Raw genomic sequence first — 12,580 nt, forward strand, 5'->3', positions numbered from 1 at the left:
ATTCTGTAGGCTTCTGTTTTGATATCTCTGCCTAGCACACTGACTCCCAGTTGCTAGCAGGCATTCTTGTCCCCCAGTTTTGGGGACCAATCTGCAACCAAATTGCTTTCCTAAGCTCTGTCTTCCAGTTTCCTTTCCATCAGCAGCCTTGTCTTGGGTTATGTATAAGGACACACGAAGGGCATGGGGGCAGATGTTGCTTGGATAAGTGTCTGTCTATCCTACCTTCAGCCATCACCAGAACTGCTCTGCAGGGGAATGAGAAGAGAGACCTTGGATAGAATTTTGAAGTCCAGCAGGAGTCCCACCAACTCTAAAGAGCCTTCCCCAAAGGCTCCAGCCCATCAGCAGCTTTCCTTTCACTAGACCTTCATTGGGTTTTTCATCTGGATCCAAGCTTTGGACTTAATCACACACTTTGTTTTGTGATCTGTTTTATGGGTCTCTACAACTAGATCAGAGGCTTCCAGAGGACAGGACTACGTTATATATAACTACACTACATAAAATTGCCCAGTGTTGCACTGGGTGTGGGTTATCCCTGCCTGACACCTAGATTTCCAAGCTATCTACACGCTGCTGCCACAGCCAGCTTGCTAAACATAGACTTGAAGAGGCCACTCAGGGCTCTGGAGAGTCCATACCAAGCCTGCCTCCCAGCCTCCACTCTCTGCTCTTCCTACCTCTGGACTTTTCCTCACTGCTCCAGCCTGTCCCGCGCCCCTCCCCACTCCCCCAGTCCAAAACAGGCTAAAGCGTACTCTTCAAGATTTTTCAGGAACCTCCAAATACCATCTATTTTCTAGTGCCTTCTAATGTTTTTGTCAAAAGTTATCACTCCCTGGAATTTCCAGAGAAGTATTTTCATACTTCAAATTTCACCATATACTATCCAGCGCATAGTAAGCCCTAAATAAACATTTAAAAGAAGAATAACTTCTTAAAAAGAATAACTATAACACCTTCTATTGTGGTTTTTATGCTGTGAACATCTTTATTCCTCCACTAAATGATAAGCTGTATTATCTCTCTATGCCTCATCTAGGCCCAGTGGATGTTAAAACGGTAGCCATTCAATAAATGTATACTGAATTGAATAGTAGGTATTCAGTAATGAATAAAATGAATGAATAAAATTCACTGAAATGAGTGTATCTTCACTGGAAAAGACCCTGCTGCTGGGAGGGATTGGGGGCAGGAGGAGAAGGGGGCGACAGAGGAGGAGATGGCTGGATGGCGTCACCGACTCGATGCACATGAGCCTGGGTAAACTCCGGAGCTGGTGATGGACAGGGAGGCCTGGCGTGCTGGGATTCACGGGGTCACAAAGAGTCGGACACGACTGAGGGACTGAACTGAACTGAACTGAAATGGTATGTATCGACTTACAAGGTTTCTATATTACTGTATTACTTAGTACAAGTGATCAAAAAACCCAATTTAGTCTAGATGATGCATTGATAATGAGTCGTGTAACTAACTCATTTGTGGGAAAAGCAAGGGTATAGCAGGATATGAGGTCGAGTTGATTCAAATGCTGCCAGAACTCGCTCCTCAGCTTTCTGCTCTGCCTCGCTCTGCGCGTAAGCTTTACTCTTTACGATGGCAGGCTTCTTTCATGTGGCAGGGAACGTAGTGCCTCATACTTCCAGAGCTTCATTCCTCTGAGTGTCCTTGCTGGAGGGAATCAAGCCTCACTTTCACTTTGGCCTTTTAGTCAAAACTCTCAGAAAGGAATGTAATTGGCGCACTTTGGGTCAGGTAGGGATGGGCCTCTAATAAAAGGAGTTCCCATATCAGCAGTGAGGAGAAAGACTGTCCTAAAGAAGAACTGGGTCTTGGTGTCAGCGGGGAGGTTTGCTGTTCTAGACAGATGAAGCGGTAGACACGCACAGTAAGGCAGGGTAGAGTCTGCATTCAGGAAAGCTGCGGAGAACTGGCACAGGTGATTTGGGGAACTCAAGGCGGGGGGCTCAAGAGGCCAGAGGAATATGCTTTGTTAAACACCTAAGGGAGAGACAAGGCTGACTGCATTTTCTTCAAGTAAGAGCCAGCGTGGGGACAGGCTCGACAGTGACGGAAGCCCACTGGCCTGGCCGGCTCTGGAGAGGCCGTGACACGTGGCTGAGGAGAGCCAGGCTGCAGCTCAAGGATCGGAGAACACGTGAAGGCAGGGGCACGGCAGGGAGAAGGAAAAGGGTCTAGTCAGGGGCTAGTCAACCAGCCATCCACAACAGCCCGACCAGGAACTTCCAGTGCGAGAGACGACACCCTCCCCTCTCCATGGTGGGAGAAGGGGCACGCCTCTGCTCTCCCACGCTGGGCAGTTATTCTTATGGTAGATTTATTTTTATCCTTTCTAGACCTCAAGCCCCCTGCTAGAAGAAAGAAGGCATGGAGGCTTCTGGGCGTCCAGCAAACACTGGCTTCAGGACTGGTTCAGTTACAGAGACGAAGCTGCAGCCACTCCACACTCCCTCCTGGTTTCAAGGCGCTGGAGCTGGGCTGTGCTGGGGGGCTCTCCCCTCATCCCACAAGCCCCACGAGTGACGGGGACTCGGGGAAGATCCTACCTGACACGGCCTAGGGATCCCAGCCAGCCACTGGGGCCTCCCAATGCACCACCCCTGCACAGCCTGCCTCCTTTGAACCAGGGAGTCTGAGGAGACCCTCTAGCCTTTCCATACTAACCAGGCATCATTTCCCAGCCCCTACATGCCAGGCCGCCAAAGGAGATCCTTCCTCAAATGGGACCACACGTCTCATCTAAATTGTTACTCCTCCAAGGCAAACTCAAAGAACAGTCAGGCAAGGCCTCCACACAACCACTGCAGACAAGCTTAAAATACACTTTAATCCATATAAAGCACCATTTCAGAGACTGGCTTTTTCATGAATGATGAAGATGCAGCTGACACTCACTGGGGACTAAAATGTCAAGTTGCTGCAACCAGGCAGGGAGCCTGACGGCCGTTAAATATGAAGTTCAGTTTCACTGACTCCGTTCCTTTCATTTCCCTGTCTTCCTCAACAATTGATCTGGGCTCCTGAAGCTGACATTTTGGTGGGACCTTAGAAACTCTAACATCTCTATCCCTGCCACCAGTTCTTCCACCGAAACACTCTGGAGATTGGAGTGGGATGGACCAGAGGAGCTGGAAGAGGGGTGGGGGCTGAAGGAGCCCACACCTCACCTTCGGGTTCCTCTAATGCCAAGGGGGGAGACTTTAACTCCCGAGGAAGAAAGGGCTTCTTGAAAAACAATCCACGATGGCTTCCAGAGAGTGCGAGCCTAAACACCCCTCCACACCCCTGGAATCCTCCACCTACTGGACTGGGAAAGACAGGCACAAGGGTGGGCATGGGCCTTGTTTTGGATTCAGTTCCCAGGACAGACGGGGGCAGGCGATCTAGCACTGCACTAGGGAACTCTGAGCCCAGCCAACCACTCGACAACAGTTTCTTTACTTTTGTCTGTTTAACTTTCCCTGGCTCAGAAATAGGACATAGATGAGTTATTGAGAACTATTAGAATAGAAAAAAAGAGGAAAGAAAGGACCCAAATGGTAGGACACTGGCAAGGGTGCAAATAGGCAGAGGAAAACCAGACCACAAGGCTGTAACTCATAACTCTGCTTTTCCACCAAGCACGTGGCTTTTCATGCTTGGGCCTGCAGGGTGGATGGCAAAGGAAGACAGGGGTGTGTGTGTGAGGAGCTGGGTTAACCTGGGAAGATCAAAGAGGCCTCTTCCCAAACCCTGAAGCTGTGGCCAGTCACCTTCTCTACATCATAGTTTACGGCTTTAACCTGTGAGTTGTGTTTTGATCAGCCTTCCATTAGTATATGAGTGTGTGTCTGCCTGTGTTTACACGCCTGCTGAGGGAGGTGTGGGAATATGTCAGCCCATGTAGATGTGCACCCGTTGATGGTGCATGTTTACACCTGAAAGCCAGAAGGTTTCAGGCAACATCTGGGGGAGGCACTGTTACACAGTGCTAGTGAGTGTGTGGCTGCTGGGTGTGGTTAACAGCTTATAGTCTGTGTGTAAGTGTGCATGAATATCTGTGTGCAAGTTAAAATGGAAATATGTGCTGGAACATGATCCAAGTGCAGGGAAGCGCATGGGCTTTGGACTCAGTCTGACTCAGCCTCACATCCTCGCTCTGTTATTAACCAGACGTGCAACCTTGGACGAGTCACTGATCCTCAATTTCCTCAACTTAAACGAAGATAATAAGTACCTCTCAAGTTTGCCATGAGATTACCTCACACCGGTTAGAATGGCCATCATCGAAAAATCTAGAAACAATAAATGCTGGAGAGGGTGTGGAGAAAAGAGAACCCTCTTGCATTATTGGGCGCTTGCCTAGGAATCCCATGGACAGAGGAGCCTGGTGGGCTACAGTCCATGGGGTCACAAAGAGTCGGACACAACTGAAGTGACTTAGCTAGCTTGCACTACTGGTGAGAATGTAAACTGATACCGCCATTATGGAGAACAGTGTGGAGATTCCTTACAAAATCTAGGAATAAAACCACCATGTGACCCAACAATCCCACTACTGGGCATATACCCTGAGAAAACCGTAATTCAAAAAGGCACATGTAGCCCAATGTTCATCGCAGCGCTATTTCAATGGCTAGGATATGGAAACAACCTAGATGTCCATCAACACATGAATGGATCAAGAGTCTGTGGTGCACACACACAATGGAATTTTACTCAGCCATAAAAAGGAATGCATTTGAGTCAGTTCTAATGAGGTGGGTGAACCTAGCGCCTATTCTAGAGTGAAAGAAGTCAGAAAGAGAAAAAACGAGCACCATCTACTGACATACATATAGAATCCAGAAAGATGGGACTGACGAGCTGATTTGCAGGGCAGCAGTGGAGACACAGGCACAGGGGACAGGCCTGTGGGCAGGAGGGGCGGAGGAAGGAGAGGGCTGGATGGTGGAGAGAGGTGCACGGAGACACACACACCACTGGAAAAGAGCCAGTGCAAACTTGTTGTGTGATTCAGGGAGCTCACATCGGTGCTCTGTGACAACCTGGGGGGGTGGGAGGGCAGGGTGGGAAGTGGGAGGAAGGTTCAAGAGGGAGGGGACCTATGTACACTGATGGCTGATTCATGCTGATGTATGGCAGAAACCAATACAATATTGGAAAGCAAGAATTCTTCAATTAAAAATAAATAAATTGTTAAAAAAAGATTGTCATGAACATTAGAAATTATGTGTACAAAGCTTTTGGCACCATAGCCCACACATAGTAGAATTCAAATTAGGCAGCTAGTATCACGCACTGGGGATGTTCCTGAGGCGGCTACTGAGGTGGTTAACCAGGCAGCGGGTCTGTGAGATCTGGGTGAGGATTGTGCACTAAGCTGTGTGTGTAAGCAAAGCTGTGTCTAGGTGTATTGGACCAAAGCAATTCCTTCTCCTCCAGCAGGCTCCCTACGCAGGGGAAGGAGGGTCAGGGGCTGGGCCAAGTTCGCAGACACCTAGACATCTGGGTTAGCTGAAGAACTGATGCTTTTGAACTGTGGAATAGGAGAAGACTCTTGAGAGTCCCTTGGACTACAAGGAAATCCAACCAGTCCATTCTAAAGGAGATCAGTCCTGGGTGTTCTTTGGAAGGAATGATACTAAAGCTGAAACTCCAGCACTTTGGCCACCTCATGCCAAGAGTTGACTCATTGGAAAAGACTCTGATTCTGGGAGGGATTGGGGGCAGGAGGAGAAGGGGACAACAGAGGATGAGAGGGCTGGATGGCATCACTGACTCGATGGACATGAGTTTGGGTGAACTCGGGGAGTTGGTGATGGACAGAGACGACTGGCATGCTGCGATTCATGGGGTCGCAAAGAGCTGGACACGACTAAGCTACTGAACTGAACTGAACTGAGACATCTGGATCCCGGGTCTAAGGCAGTAAGAGGTTGAGAGGAGCTGCAGGAAGCCAGCGACCTGCAGAAGCTTCCTTTTTCCCTCCACCCAGCAACCGTTGAACACCGCCACCCACACCCACTCTACGCTCCACCCCCAGCCTGCGTTGCTTTCGACGAGGGAGAGCAGGGCGGAGAGGAAACCCCACCGGAAAGAGGATTCCTCCCTCCTTTCCCCACACCACCTTAAGACAAACCAGGAAGCCGCCGCAGCTTGCAACAGGGCCGCCTTAACAGGGAGGAATGGCCTGGCTCCCTGCCAAGCCCCACCCGGCCCGGCCTCGCTCCGCCCCTTCTCCTGCTTGGGCGGGGCTGGTGAGCCAGAGTCTAGCCCCAATTGGCTGGAGCTGTTGCCATGACGAGCATTTTCTTAAGAAAGCTCTGCCGTTGAAACCGTTTAAATCCGGGCGTGGAAAGGGGGCGCGAAGTTCTCCTCCCTCCGAGAAAAGCAAGACCAGGGACACCCGCCCAGCTCCCCGGCTCCCCTTTCCTTCCAGGAACCTGAGAGGTCCTTCCCTTGGGAGGGCCGGTGGAGACCCAGCCCACTCTCTGGTTTCCGCGGGGAAGGCAGAAGAGACCAGCTAACAACTCCGGCGTGGTTGCCACACTGTGGGGACCGGTGAGTAGACACCCCCCACCCTACCCCTGTCCATGGAAGGCTGGAGGGGGAGTCCCGCGTGCAGAAGCCTGGATCTTTGCCAAGAAAGAGAGGTAGGCTTGCAGAGAATGAATTGAATCGTTCGTGATTTGCAAACTTAGTTTCTTTCTCTCCTCTCAACGACTTCTTTAACTCCCTGAATTTCTTCCTAGCGTATTAGTTGCGACTGGCTTTAGGGCGTGTGTATGTGTAGATATGTGCACAGATTTGTCAAATACTGTATTTCCTTCCTAGATTCAGTTCTTAGAAACCATATAATCAAACAAGTGATTTCTCCTCCCCGCCCCCCAGTTGTCATTCTTAGGCTGTGGGGGTAGGGAAGTGGAGGGTCTGTATTTTTCATACCTAAATTGAGCTTCTGGCAAAAGCATCTGTTTTCCCCCATTCGTTCCTGCCCTCCCTGCCCCCTCCTCTCCCTTGGCTTGGGAATGAGACACAGAATGGAAAACTGTTGCAGAAATATTTTCCGTGTCTGTTGCCTTTCTTGAAAGCCCGAAAGAGAGATGGAAAAAAAAAAAAAAAAACTGAGTATGAAATCTTCAACAGGAAGGAGGGGCAGCTCTGGGGGCTGAGAAAGGGCTCACTGAGGGGTGAGTGGCGGTTTGAGCTAGGAGAAGTTGGGGGCGGGGAAGGGGAATGCATACATTTTCTTTGGCTTTGTAGAGAAACCTCAGCAGTTTCTCTCTACCGCTTGCAAAACATCCTCAGACTTTCACGTCTATAATTAGTCGTGGAAAAAGCTGGGAGTTCCCTCATACCGTTGTTGTTTGAGTGTATGCAGAGCGTCAAGAACCAACTGTATGAGTGTCTCTGAGGGCACCGCCCCATATATAGCTGTTCCCAAAGAGGAGAAAGGCAAAGGGGTGAAGTTGGAAAGTCTGCAGTTTCACCGGGCTGGCGAGTGTTTGGTGGTTAGGGTGGGCCACAGGCAGCATTAGGAGGGTCCCAGCATCCTGGGCCACTGTGCTGTCTTGATGAAGAGCTAGAAATTCATGCTGGGATTGTCCCTCCTTTTGGTTCACAAACACACTCAAATACTTGGCTCGCCCCTGGGGTGGAGGAGGCAAGCTGGCATCCTCTGCAGGCGAGTCCAGCCTCACATACGCCTCCGTCATCTCTCTGAAGGATCCACCGCGCTCCTGCCGGGTGTGGAGGGTGCGGGAGTGGCTGGCCACAATCCTGGTAGAGAGTGGGCACTCTGTTGGCCAGGATCACGGCCCTCCCGGGCATACCTGCCAGACTCACAGTAACTTGAAGTTAGTGCCCGCCAGCCTGGTAGGGGGGATCTCAGCTGACGCAGTAGGCCCCCGCGGCGGTGAGGGCGCCAAAGGGACCGGAAACCCCCACCGCACCCACCTCGCCTGGGTGGAGTGCCTGGCCGGGAGAGACGGTCTCTCTCCCTCCCGGAGCCTCCCCCCAGAGCCGCCCCTTCTAGTCCTTACCGCTTGGAGCTCCCTGCCCCTACTGTCCCCTCAGCTCAAGGCCCTCTTTACAAGGAAGGGCCGAGACCAAGGTCATCCTAGGCTGCGGCAGGCCCTGGGGAGAGGGGCCTCCGGGGCAGGGTCCCGGGGAGAAAGTGTAGGAGGCGGGTTCCCTCGGTGGCCGGCCAGGGCTGGCGGCCCACGGAGCACGCTCTGGGGCTGGTGAAGGGTGTTGGGGAGCCGATCCTGCCCCCGAGGCTGGGGAGTGCAGGTGTGTGGAACCGAGCGCCCGCCCTCGCCCTCTCAGCCAGTTTGGTCGGAAGAGTCTTAAAGGCGAGGTTAGAACCTGGAAAGAAGGACGCAGAAGATTTGGGGGAGAGCAGACACAGAGGCCGGGAAGCAACAGGAACCCGTTTCCACTCTGGGGTTCTGGATGACCGGGCTGCCTGCACTCCTGCAAGGTCAGACCGCGCCTCTCCCTAGACTCTGCGGGAGGAGCGAGGGGGTCCTTACCCCGCGGGCAGGGGGCCCACGGCAGGACCCCGCCTGGGTCCGGAGGAAAGCCAGGGAGAGGAGCTCATCTCTTGGCCCGGGAGCCCCGTCCTCCGCGCCACCATCTTGCAGAAGCACAACCCCGAAACCACCCTCTCCTCCGCGCCCGGCGCCGTCTCCCACTCGGGCTGCCCGTAACCCCCGCGTCCGCGCGGCGGCCCCCCACGCAGGGCCCTGACCGGGGTCAACCCCGGCGGGCTCGCGGAGGCGTCTCCCGGACGCGCGGGGCGCGCCCGCCGCTTTGAGCCGCGGGCGGGGGCCGAGGGGCTCCCCGCTCCCCACGCCCGCCCCGCGGGCCCGGGGCGTGTCCGCGCTGCGCCCCCTCCGTCGCGGCCACGCCCGGCCGCCGCCCCGCCCCGGGCCTGCGGGGGCTGAGCACACCGGGCACCCCGGGCTCTGGGCCGAGCGCGGTTCCCTGCCCCCGGGGTGCCGGGAGCCTTCTCCCGGTTACCCTCTCCGCGGCCCTGGCTGGGTTCAGAACCCAGCAGGACGAGCACAGTTCGCTTCCGCACACTGGCTTCTCAGCACCGAGGGCGCAGTCAGTGTCTGCGGGCGGGAGAAGGTGGCGTCTGGGGGCCTGGGAGCCGGGCTGACTCCTGGCTTCCCTGCGGTCTCCGGCGGGAGACCTCCTCTCGGGACGGGAACGTCCCCTCCCCGGTGATGGTGGGAGGGAGTGCTGAGTCAGGTTTGTCAGGGGTCGATGGCCTTGGGTGTTCAAGAAAGTCAGAACCGGAGGGCCCAGGGGGGCAGAAGTAGCAGGTGCTGCGGGCGGGGACCCTGAGCAGGCGCGGAGGACCGGGACTCTGCCTCTCTCGCCGCGGCCCCTTGAGAAGAAGACGGGTCCTGGGCCACTCAACCCAGCCCTGACCCGCTGCCACCTGCCAGCGTTTCAGATATTACAGAGGAAACTGTCTCTTATTCGAGAATAATTCGGCTTCTCTCAGCAACCCCCGTGGGCCCTTTTCGTCTCTTTTCTATTCCCCTGGCCTTTGACCTAGAAGGCCTGCCCGATGAGGCCATTCCAGGCCCACCAGGCCTTGGAGGGAGAAAGCGAGGGTGTTGCTTCTTGGTCCCAGCACCTTAAGAGTCCTGTCTGGCTTAGGTCGGCCCCAGTGTTGGGTTCAGCTTGCTAGAGGAATGCCCCTCCTAGGCCCCACTGCCTTCCCTGGAGGACTTCCTGCCTCCGACCTTCTCTACCAGCCCCCCGGGATAGGGCTCCCTTCCCTGCCGGCTCCCGCTCCGCAGACCCGCACTGACTCCTGTCATCTCTGATGGGTATTTGCTGGGTTGGGGTAAGAAGGAGGGAGGGATGAGCAAGGCAGGGGTCCCAGGGAAGCAGTCAGCTGGGATGCAGTCCCTTCCCACTCATTTCCCCCTGCTGCAGAGCGGGTTAGAGGACAGCAGGCTGCGGTCCAGAAGGCTGGTGCGGAATGCTTTGTGCTCCACTTCCTCTCCCGGCCATTTCTCTGTCTCCTCTTTCCTCTTTCCCTGCATGAGCCATTGTTGTCCCACTGACTTATTTCCTCTGCACGTGGTGAAGTAGAAATGACCAGCGCTGCAGCCCCTCCACCATAAGCCAGTCCTCTGTGTTCCGCCCACAGAGACAGGGCTGAGGAGGGAACCGACAGGACCAACTTAGAGCCAGGGACGACTGCCAGCCAGGGGAGGAGCTGGCGCAGGCAATTTGTGCTGGAACAGGGGCGGAGCAGACAGGCCAAAGGAGAAAAAGGGGGTGAGCACACAGGTGTTGGGGGCAACAGTTCCCCCACCCCTGTTTGGACTCGCTTCACTCTTAATTCTTCTCTGGCTATAGTCTTCAGCCTCATCATTTCTCTCTGCTCTGGTTTCCCAAGTTAAGTACAAAAATCTTTGGGATAATTCAGGGAGACGGACTGGGATGAAATCAGTGAGACTGCTTTGCTTTGGCCTCCTTGAGCTGCATCACTCAGGGCAGAGGGAGCTTAGGGTAATGTGTTAATTGTCGAGGAGGTTAAAGACTCTCGGATAAGCGGATAAGCGCAGGGAAACTCTCAGCTTAGAACACTTCATAGCATCCTGCTGTGATCTTCCACCTGCAAAATCAGTGTCAGGGGTGCTGCTGCTGCTGAGTTGCTTCAGTTGTGTCTGACTCTGTGTGACCCCACAGACGGCAGCCCACCAGGCTCCCCCGTCCCTGGGATTCTCCAGGCAAGAACACTGGAGTGGGTTGCCATTTCCTTCTCCAATGCATGAAAGTGAAAAGTGAAAGTGAAGTCGCTCAGTTGTGTCCAACTCTTCGCGACCCCATGGACTGCAGCCTACCAGGCTCCTCCATCCATGGGATTTTCCAGGCAAGAGTCCTGGAGTGGGGTGCCATTGCCTTCTCCAGTCAGGGGTGCAACCTAGTACAACTCCTGTGGAGAGCAAGTAAGCAATATCTAAAAAACAACATACGCATTTACCCGGCAGTCCTGTTTCTAGAAATTTATCCAGGAAATGCACATTCACAGATAGAGAAAGACAGGTGCACAAGGTAATTATTCAAGGCGTATTTGTAATAAGGAAATCATTGGAATTCTCAGCGTCTCTGTGTGTGTGCACTCAGTTGTGACTCTTTGCGACCCCAAGGACTGCAGCCAGGCTTCTCTGTCTGTGGGGTTTTCCAGGCAAGAATAGTGGAGCAGGTTGCCATTTCCTACTGCAGGGGATCTTCGTGACCCAGGGACCTAAATCGTGTCTTCCATGTCTCCTGCATTGCAGGTGGATTCTTTACCACTGTGCCACCTAGGAAGTCTGGAAACTATCAATGTCCATCTTTAATAGACACATGGAGTACTATGCAGCCAAAAAAAATGAGCAGGAGCTCTGTGATCTAATACATGATACCTAGGATGTGCTATTAAGTGAAAACAGCAAGATGCGAAAGAGTGTGCAGAGTATGCCATCTCTGGGTTGAGGAAGTGGGAGAAATGTGGCTTTTTTTTTTTTTTCCGCAAACTGATACATACATACACACAGGAAGGATAAACCAGAAATTAATTAAAATGGTTACCTATAGAGGGTAGGTAGAAACTAATTAGAGAGGCTAGAGCTTGGCATGAAACTCTAATGATGCCTTTTTAGACTGTTTTGAATTTTGAACCAGGTAAATATTTTATGTATTCACAAAATTAGATCAAAAAGAAAGAAAAGAGCAGACTCTAAAGCTGACTGCAACAGAAATAAAGATCCTAACTGAATATCAATTTGATTACAAATAAGAGAGTTAATTCTAGTAGTTTTTTAGTTTGGTGCCCTGACCCTATATCCATACTGAAATGTATATTCTAAGGATAAAAAGAACTGCAAAGAAATCTCAGAGAACTTTGTGGTATTGGTCAATAAAATGGAAGCTTTATCTGATTATTGTAGGCTAGCTCAAAGAAGTAACTATTGTGGGGCCCTACATGGGAAACCTTAAAAAAGAAGGGCTAGCTTTGTGGTTGAGAGCTAAGATGGCGCCTGGCGGACGAGATGAGGTAGTAGCGTAAGTTGTTTGTTAAAACTTTTGATTGGCTGTCTTGATTTCCGTGCACGTGGACAGCGTGTGATCACCATAGACTCTTGTTAGGATGAAGCACATGACAACTTGACCTTTAATGTGATTGGTGCAACCCTCGAAAACCACCCCCCCTCCCACCTTGCTCGCCTATATAAACCAAGAGTTTGCATTAATAAAGCGGAACTGCTTCGACGGAACGCCTGTGCCCTCTGATGTCTCTTGCTTGCAGAGGGGCTGGGTTGGAGGACAGCAGGCTCACCTCTCCTCGGGACCCCTCAGCTTTGCTGAGGGAAGTTCCACTGCCTCTCTCTTTCTGCGGAGTGCCCCTCTCAACTATGTTGATGTTTCTGGAAATCAGAGTCTCACTTTGGAAAAAGACAAAAATGGGGGAAGGTGAGGCAAAGCCCTATGGTTTTTTTATGAATCTCCTAGGTCTGTTCCCTGGAAGGGTCTAGAAGCAGTGCTGTGCAGTAGCACT

General features: G+C 52.6%; 1 protein-coding gene across 27 annotated transcripts in view; it reads left to right on the plus strand.

Annotated features, from left to right (window-relative positions):
- Positions 1–6,350: 6,350 nt before the first annotated feature.
- ATP2B4 (ATPase plasma membrane Ca2+ transporting 4) overlaps positions 6,351–12,580 on the plus strand; it is a 110,411-nt gene continuing 104,181 nt past the window's right edge. For 11 of the 27 annotated variants that reach the window (XM_060396259.1, XM_060396246.1, XM_060396252.1 and 8 more), the window contains exon 1: positions 6,351–6,570. The gene's annotated coding sequence lies outside the window, so the exon portion shown is untranslated. Of the gene's footprint in view, positions 6,663–8,359; positions 8,492–12,580 lie in introns of those variants that run through there. The other 16 variants (XM_060396260.1, XM_060396254.1, XM_060396243.1 and 13 more) reach the window with 2 other exon arrangements.

This window comes from Ovis aries, chromosome 12, assembly GCF_016772045.2.
Source record: "Ovis aries strain OAR_USU_Benz2616 breed Rambouillet chromosome 12, ARS-UI_Ramb_v3.0, whole genome shotgun sequence".
NCBI classification, from domain to species: domain Eukaryota; kingdom Metazoa; phylum Chordata; class Mammalia; order Artiodactyla; family Bovidae; genus Ovis; species Ovis aries.